The following is a 9,783-nucleotide window of genomic DNA, read 5'->3' as shown; positions in this document are numbered from 1 at the left end:
AATTTTCATTTTAATGAGTTCCCAGGTGATGATACTGATGACAACTATTTGTAATGTTAAAATAATGTAAACACTCAAACCTAATGTAAATACTGACATTGACACTGAGCTTTTGGCATTTTTGTTTTTGTTGTTTTTATTCCCTGATTTTCATATTGATTTGTTTTGTTTAGCCTCTGAGTTTCATCTCGGAAGCTTTCTTCGGAAGATGCTTGGTGATTCCTGGGTGTACATACATATTTGGGACTGAGGCATTAGATAACGTATAGAAAAGTCTGTGTGTTTGGTGTTTTTCTGTATAGTGATTGGGTGTCATCTTGGATTAAGTTCTCCAAAAGCAAGTGCTAAGAGACAATCATTATGAAAGTGATCTATTAAGCAAACAGCCTTGTGATATTGTTAAGAGTGGGATTAGCATGGCAGACAAGAGGAAGAAGGCAAGGAAGAGTAAGATTCCAGGCAAAATCTCAACTCCAGTCCAAAGCTACAGGGAAACTGTGGGGTAGGATATATGAGCTAGGCTCTCACACACCCTCTTGAGTCAGTCACTGGTTAAGTGTCACCTGAGGAGAAGGATAACTCTCAGACATCTTTAGTTCTCTCTTTGGCATACAGGACAAAGAGGCTCCAGTAGCAAAAGTGCCCTTCAAATAGAGTCCCAGGTGCCAGCTCTTAGAAGCAAAAGCACACAAAGGCTTGGGGACAGGTTCCCTGATATGATAAAGGCAATCTGAAAGACCTGCAGATGGTGAGGTTGGTAGAGAAACACCAACAATGTTGGCTGCAGAGGTGCTGGGAAGTTTTCTTTGGGGAGTTCTGTAGGAATTTTGTCTGGGTGACAGTGGGGCTATTGGACAGGGGCACATGTTTTGCAGGTCACAGTGCAGACTTCCTCTTAGTCCCACTGTCCTCTATTGTGTCCAGAGTCCTAGAGTCTAGAGACTCATTGGTTCAGTTTTTCTACCAAATAAATCTCTTATCTCCTGCTGGGTATTGCCTGGGTTTAGTGGCTTTAGTCAGAATTCAGCAGTTTAATAACTCAGTGGTTTTGAGGAGATAATAGGAAAACCTCTCCAACTCCAGAGGATATTGAGGGGATGAGAAAAAAAAAAAAAAAAAAAAAAAAAAAAAAAAACTGGTATGAGTGAGAGCCCTGGCATAGATCATCTTTGACTCACCCAGCAGGGTAAAAGGCCCATGCGTTAAGTGCAACAAGCTTAACGAAAGCTGAGGCTCGAAAGTAGGAAATCCTAATCTGTGGCTTCATCCAGTTGTGATATGAACCCGGACCTGAACTTTTCCAGACATAGTCACCCTATTTTTTTTCTAAACCTGAAAATCTATTTCAGGGCCAGAAAAGGTCAACTTAGGTGCCAATCATATTTAGAGATTCTACTGTGGCATGTGAAGAATAAATCAGGAACTTAATCAATGATAGATATATTTTTAGTCTGGCCATGTTAAAGATTGAAAACATGACTGTTTCCTACACGGGAAGGTTATTACTCAGATTCTTCTGTGACATGTAAAGCTCTGATTGTCTTTGAAGGTTTATTTTCTTAACTTGACATTATTGACTTCTTATATGAAAAAGCCACTTATCCCAATATCTGGAAATTCTACTAGTTGATACTATTATTCCTTAAAATTGGTAACATAATTTGTTCATTTAACAAATGGATCTAATGGGCTTGAATTTGAACAAAAGATATGTATTAGAAAGACAAATTAACATTATTGATATAGCAGTTTGCCATATTGAAAAGCATGAAGATTTGAATCAAAGTTACCAGCTATAAAATTTGGACAATTTACTTGTGTACAAAATAGAAATAACAATACCTAGCTTACAATACAGTTAAACAAGACAGTGTCTGTAAAGCATGACGTATGTATAGTGCATAGCATGTTGCAGATTTTTTTTTTTGAGACAGAGCCTCGCTCTGTCGCCCAGGCTGGAGTGCAGTGGCGCAATCTCGGCTGACTGCAAGCTCCGCCTCCCGGGTTCACGCCATTCTCCTGCCTCAGCTTCTCCGAGTAGCTGGGACTACAGGCGCCCGCCACCATGCCCGGCTAATTTTTTTGTATTTTTAGTAGAAACGGGGTTTCACGGTGGTCTCGATCTCCTGACCTCGTGATCCGCCCACCTCGGCCTCCCAAAGTGCTGGGATTACAAGCATGAGCCACCGCGCCCGGCAGCATGTTGCAGATTTTTAACAAGTTTCAGTTCCCTTCTCTCCATTCGCCCCAAGTCTATCAGGAGCACTTATCTCTAACCATCTCTACGCTCTGATACAAAGTTCCCAGTGAAAAGCATTATACAAAGTATTTGGTAACAGCTCTTTTAGAATTTGTCTAGCAAGTTTTCTAGTCTGTACCTGAAAGCCTCAATTAAAAAAAGGAACAAAGTATTTAATGACCTCATAGTTCTATAAGAAATTAGGTATCATTAAATATTATATAATATTCATAGCTGTTTTTATCCTTTCGTGTAATCCCAGCAATTGGGATAAGTATAGTGCAGTCAATACAGCAACAAGAACACTTAACAGGGTTTAAATATTAACTTCGACATTTTAGGAAATAGTTACTAATATAAGATAAATTTTCTTTTAAAAATTAGACCACATTTAATAATGAGGGTGTGATCATCCTATTTTGGGGGGAATTTATGAAAAACAAAATGATGAAACTGCCCTTTTCTGGTTATATTTGTTGCTTTACGTTGTCTTTCCTCTCTGCGACCTCCGTGCTCCACAGCCCTGGGAAAGCTAGAGAGAACCAGGCAGCCGGGAGGATGGAACCACCTTCCCACTCTTAGAAATCACCCTCCACATCTGTGGGGACTCAAAGTAAAAGAAAAATGAAAACTCCAGGATCAACAGCAAGTCGTCACTCAGCAATCCTAAGGGAGTTTTCACAGCATGAGAGGGAAGGAAGGGATAGTAGCCAAAACAGCCAGTGAGTGATGATGAAGAACAAAGGGAGGGTTAAGGGATTACTGACCTCAAATGGAGAGTTGGTTGAATGAAGAAAGGGCACAATTCAGAGGTTAAGATGTCTGACAGTAGAACTGCTAGTTGTCCCACGCATTACTACTTTTTTAAAAATAATATTTTTCCAGGCTGGGCGCGGTGGCTCACGCCTGTAATCCCAGCACTTTGGGAGGCCGAGGCGGGTGGATCACGAGGTCAGGGGATCGAGACCACGGTGAAACCCCGTCTCTACTAAAAATATAAAAATTTAGGCGGGCGCAGTGGTGGGCACCTGTAGTCCCAGCTACTCGGGAGGCTGAAGCAGGAGAATGGCATGAACCCGGGAGGCAGAGCTTGCAGTGAGCCAAGATGGGGCCACTGCACTCCAGCCTGGGTGACAGAGCGAGACTCCATCTCAAGAAAAAAAAAAAAAAAATTTCTTGATAACAAAAGTATGAAAGGTTTTATTACAAAATATAAAACAATGCAATAAAAAAATACAGAACGCAACCATCACTGCCACCCCCCATTTTGTATACTTCTTGCCCTTGTATTTTCTATCACCCAGATAGGAAACAGGAAGACAGACAGGAAACAGAAGACCTGCTTACATTAGGAAAAACAAAAATGAAAACATGAGATGGTTTGCTTTCCAAGGAACTCATTGCAAAGGTGTAGCTGAATGTAGGGGATCCAGAAGTGGAAGGGCTGTTAGCCAAAGAGATGAGGGGAAGGTTATAGGAAGCTAGAAAGTATCATATGGAACAGGATGCTTTGTGGGAGCGTTAAGCCCTCCGACTTTCAGAGACACAGCCAGCATAAGACACTCTCTCACGGGGAGAGAATCAGGATTATAAATACCTTGACCTCCCATTTATCTTTCCCCAGTTTTCTATGGGGCCTCTGCATTGACGGAACTCAACATTAAGCCAGAGGACATGGAAACCCATTAAGGTTATCCTGTGAGTTTGAGGGAGTCTCCAAGACCACCTTCCATTCAAAAAAAAATTGCTAAAAGTACTCACAGAATACAGCAAAACTGTAATACTCATGGTTATGGTTTATTACACTAAAGGATGCAGGTCAAAATTAGCAAAGGGAAGAGGCACAGAGGCACATAGAACAAAGTTGAGAAGGGGCATGGGGTAGAGATTCCAGGTGTCCTCTCCTAATGGAGTCATGTAGATGGCATTAACTACTTCTAGCAATGATGTGTGACAATATACAGAGAAAATGCCAATGAAGAAAGTGCACTTGAGCGTTGGTGTCCAGAGTTTATATTAAGAATTGGCCACTTTTATATACATGACTGCTGTGTGGTTGAACTCAGTCACTAGTGACTCCAGACGTTGAGCTGTTACTGTGGCCCACCCTATAACACTATTACCATAAACACTCTGGCATGTCCCTATCACCCCCAGGTAAACAAAGGCATTCTTATCAAGGAGGACATTCCAAGTGCTTAGAGATGACCTCCCAAGAGTTAGGAGGAAAGGGACAAAACTTTCTTTGCACTGAATTAAATCTTTACTGCACACACTCAGATAATTCAGCAAGACTGGCTGCCTACCTAAGTTATAGGGCCCAGTGCAAATCAAAAATTACAGCACCTATTCAAAAATTATTACAATTTCAGGAAGGTGACAAGAGAGTGTTAAACCAAGAGTGAGAGCCTTCTGAGCATGGGGACATGTGAACAACTGCACAGTTTATATGCTCAGGGAACCAGCCTTGCAGGTCAGCATCTGCTGTGGTTTGGATATGTTTTGTTTGACCATGCCAAGTCTCATGTTGAAATGTTATCCCCGGTGTCAGAGGTGGGGGCCTGGTGGGAGGTGTATGGGTCATGGAAGCAGATCCCTCATCAATGGCTTGGTGACAGTCTCATGGGAATGAGTGAGTTTTCACTCTTAGTTCCTGTAAGAACTGGTTGTTTGAAAGAGCCAGGCACCTGCTCCTCTCTCTCTCTTCCTCTCTGTCACCATGTGATCTCTGCACATGCTTGCTCCCATTCACTTCTGCCATGAGTGGAAGCAGCTTGAGGGCCTCCCCAGAAGCACCATGATTCTTGCATAGCCTGCAGACCTGTGAGAAACATACATCTCTTTTCTTTATAAATTACTCAGTTTCAAGTATTCCTTTATAGCAACACAAATAAACTAAGACAACCTCCATCAGGCAGAGACCAGTGAGGATGAGAATGGAAAAGTTACGTGAGGAATAGGACAAATGGAAGCTATCTTACTCACCTAGATGATACATATACGTGGTTTTTGAAATTTTTCTACTATGGAACTTTAAACATGTACAAAAGAGAACAATAGACTTGGTGTGGTGGCTTACGCCTGTAATCCTAGCACTTTGGGAGGCTGAGGCAGAAGAATCATGAGCCCAGGAGTTGGAGGCCATCCTGGGCAACATAGTGAGACCTTGTCTCTACAAAAAATTTTAAAATTGGCAAGGCATAGTGGTGCATGCCTGTAGTCCCAGCTATTTGGGAGGCTGAGATGGGAGGATTGCATGAGCCTAGGAATTTGACACTGTAGTGAGCTATTATCATGTCACTTCACTCCAGCCTGGATGACAGAGTAAGACTTTGCCAAAAAAAAAAAAAAAAAAAAAAAAAGAAAAAAAGACTTAAAAAATAGAACAATAGTATACCCAATGTACCCATCATCTAGTTTATAAATTATCAACTCATAGTCAGTCTTTTATTCATCTGTACTTCTACCTGCTTATTCACCTCATATTTCCAAACAAATCCGAGACTCTAGATTGTTTTAATCTATAAATATATGTCTTCCAATGTATCGTGTTAAAAGATAAGAACCATTTTGAAAAACATATGAGCAATCATGTTCTGAAACCTAGAAAACAATAAAAATATATATTTTAACATAACCATAGATTTTGAGTATTTTTCATGAATTTGAAAACCATCTAAAACCTCATACTTAGGGACTGCATGCTATTTCATTTATTTATTTATTTATTTTGCATTTAAGCCACTTCCTTCAAAACCGTATTTTAAATAATGCTAGGATGACGTCTTTTGATTGCATCTAAGGTGACTTCCTTAGCATAGATATCTTGAATGGGAAATTGACTCAACGGATATTGATACATATTTTAAAATTGCTTTCTGGAGACCTGAAGTTGCTTTTCAATTTAAGAAAAAATTTGGGTTAGTCTCTTTGTGGTTCCATTTATTTGCTAATTGAGCATATCTGCACTCATTTATTTAGTGCTAAGTGCTATAGGGGATTGCACAGGGTGAAGGAATAAGCTCCTGCTTTTGAAACACTTATAATCTATTAAGGTAGACAAACTACATCCACAAATAGCAGTATAGTAAGCACATTTTCTATGAACCACCAGGAAGAAATAGGAAAGTATTCTAGGGATTTCAAGAGATTAAAAAACATTCCAGCTAGAATTATTAACATGGTTGTTGCAAGGGTCAAACGTACACTATATATCAAAGCAAGTTGAAAAAATGAAAATATATTCATATGTGTTAGATCCATTTGGTAAACAGCTACCTGAGTTTAGAATCCTAATTTTTTTTTTAACTTTCATCTGTTCAATTAATAGAAAAAAAGTAAAATACTCAAAGGAGCTTGCTGTTTTGCTTCCAAAGGGCAAGCCAGTGACCCAAACAAAAAACATGTATGTTCAAGGAACAATAGAAATGGTATAAGGCTATGTGATATGGTTTGGCACTGTGTCCCCACCCAAATCTCATCTCGAATTGTAATCCTAATGTGTCAAGGGAGGGACCTTGTCAGAGGTAATTGGATTTTGGGTGGGCGGTTTCTCCTATGCTGTTCTCATGATAGTTCTCACAAGATCTGATGGTTTAAAAGTGGCATTTCCCCATTCACTCTCTCTGTCTCCTGCCACCATGTAAGACGTGTCTTGTTTCCCTTCACCTTCTGCCATGATTGTAAGTTTCCTGAGGCCTCCCGGCGATGGAGAACTGTTGAGTCAATCAAACCTCTTTTCTTCATAAATTATCCAGTCTCAGGTAGTATCTTTATAGCAGTATGAGAATAGACTAATACACTATGTCTGTTTGACTGCTCTTATCTACAAATTTAGCCCCAGAAGTTAAGCAAATATAAGCAAGCCAAATAATAATAAAAAGCTATTTTCTGTTACGATGACATTATGTGTGTGTTTAACTGAATAGATCACTTCTTATAGTTGTTTGGGCATTTTTACCACCTTTTCTTTTTTTATTTTTATTTTTTGAGACAGAGTCTTGCTCTGTCGCCCAGGCTGGAGTGCAGTGGTGCGATCTCGGCTCACTGCAAGCTCCGCCTCCTGGGTTCACACCATTCTCCTGCCTCAGCCTGTGGAGTAGCTGGGACTACAGGTGCCCGCCACCACGCCCGGCTAATTTTTTGTATTTTTAGTAGAGACGGGGTTTCACCGTGGTCTCAATCTCCTGACCTCGTGATCCACCCGCCTCGGCCTCCCAAAATGCTGGGATTACAGGCATGAGCCACCGCGCTCGGCTTTTACCACCTTTTCAATTGCATACAAATTGATACTTATGGAAAAATACAGAATAAGAGTGATGCAAGGCCAGTGAGTCACAAAATTGGAGCTTATCCCGGGAGGGTTCTTGGCTTTGCCAGAAAACAATTCAAGGACAAGCTGGTGGTGTTAGACAGCAGCTTTGATTGAAGCAGCAGAGCACAGCAGCAGTAGAGATCCTTCTCCTTGTGGAGCAGGGCTACCCCATAGACAGGGCACCCAGAGTAGCAGCTCAGAGGCAGTACTGTAGTCATATTTGTACCCACTTTTAATTACATGCAAATTAAGTGGCAGATTATCCAGAAATTTCTAAAAAACAGGTGGTAATGTCTAGGTGTTGCCATGGAAAGGGGTGGCAACTCCTAGGTGTTGCCATAGCAATGGAAACTGTCATGGTGCTGATGGGCATGTCCTAGGGAGAGGTGTTTTCAGAGCCTCTTGCCTGTTTCAGCCAGTCTTTGATCTTGTCTTGTGTCAAGTCTGACCTCATACCTCAACAGGTTAAGAATAAATAAAAAATTTCAGCTAATAAAGTCTTAGGTGCATTTCTGCACACAGAGAAAAATTCCAATACATATGAAGACTGATGATGTGAAATCTGTCTCATTTCTGATAACATTTACTGAAGAAAATTTGGTTCCCCAGGAATCTTTTAAGAGACCTCAATCACATCCTTTTCCTTCCAAATTCTTAGAAGATAATAATCAAATACTTCCCATAGCTAGAGAAAACAGACACAGCTCACAAGACATCATGGAGTTTAACAGTTGTTAAAAAATAGTGATGGAGATAAATAATTAAACTTTTTCTCAAAGAAAATGGACAGATCCCACCAGAAGACTGAATTTATTCATTGGGAGGCAATTTTATATGCCACTGAATGTCGGAAAAGAAACCCTCCAACTGATTCAATCTACCAGTCTCTGGCTTCTTGTTTTGTCTTATCCATATTTCTTTTAGTAAAAAAAAATTCTCTTGATTTTTATATAGTTTTATTAAGATATAATTCATATGCTGTACAATCCATCCATTCAAAGCACACAAGTCAATAGTTTTTAGTATATTTGTAGAGCTATGCAGTCATCCATATTACTTTTATGACTATTATTATCTCCACCTACAGGTTAATGAAGTTACTGTTGCCTCTATGATTTGAAAAACACATGCTTCTTCTAATAAATCAAAAATTCTCAGGCAATGTAATACATAGGATTCCCTGGCATCGTGAAAAAGAGGTCAATGGACAGCAGAGCATTTTGACAAAACCATTTTGATATCCTTCAATTTAGCTGTTGTACTGCACTCATTATTGTTAGAGTAGCATTTTATTTTAAAGGATAACATTGCAACATCAAATTTTAACCTATTAACCTCTTACTATGACCTGGCAAGGGGCCTATTGTAACACTACAATACCAATCTGTTTACAATAATTTTATTTTTCTGAGATAAACACAAAAGGCAGCCAAAGCTTTATAGCCTCAGTTTCTTGAGAAGCCAACAGCTATGATGAAGCTATTTGATACTTACTTTTGTTTTATTTTGTAATGGGACTTTAATAGAATACGTGAGATAATCGTTATTACTGGAATTTGCAAGAGTTTATATTAGTAGGATTGTGTTTATTTTGTTTTTATTTGTTTCTGTTGTTTTTTTGTTATCTTACTTGTGTGAGAGCTTGTATGCTTGTGAGGCTGTGTGAGTTCATGTGTGTTTTTAAAGAAGTCATTTTAAGGACTTGGGAAGTGACAGAAGAAGGTTAGTTATGGAATTAGTCCAACCAGCATGGAGAAAAGGTGAAAATAGTTTTGGCCTTTACCAGGAATAACAGCTACAATTTAAAAAAAAAATGCGACACTTGAATTTTACCTCCTTGAGAAAGGTATTTTAATTCTTAAACAACATTTTCCTCACATACTCATACATATTAAAAATAGATCTCCATTTAAAAATGTTATCTCCGATTTAACTTAAGTAGAGCATCTTAATGTTTTGTTATAAGTATCCAAATTAGTCCTAGGATAATTCTGAAAAATTTTCAAATATGTTAATCCTTTATAAATTGCTAATACTTTGATCGTTTATAAATTAAACAAAGTAAATTCATTTCTTAAACTAAACTTGATGGATCCATTATAAAGTTTCCTGTTGCATGATATATATACACATGCACATGTACATATATAATTTATATATATATAATTAAAACTCAATTTTATTTTAAAATTTAAATCAAATTAAAAAATGATATATATATATATATGTA

The 9,783-nt window shown here is 38.9% G+C and overlaps 1 non-coding gene across 1 annotated transcript; it reads left to right on the top strand.

Moving 5' to 3' along the window:
- The first annotated feature begins 2,330 nt into the window (after window positions 1-2,330).
- Window positions 2,331-2,390, top strand: LOC116484360 (U7 small nuclear RNA). Its single transcript, XR_004252534.1, has one exon. It is a non-coding gene; the product is annotated as a U7 small nuclear RNA (small nuclear RNA).
- Window positions 2,391-9,783: the final 7,393 nt, after the last annotated feature.

This window comes from Hylobates moloch, unplaced genomic scaffold (assembly GCF_009828535.3).
Source record: "Hylobates moloch isolate HMO894 unplaced genomic scaffold, HMol_V3 SCAFFOLD_15, whole genome shotgun sequence".
Taxonomy (NCBI): domain Eukaryota; kingdom Metazoa; phylum Chordata; class Mammalia; order Primates; family Hylobatidae; genus Hylobates; species Hylobates moloch.
This window is presented reverse-complemented; position numbering and strand designations above follow the sequence as displayed.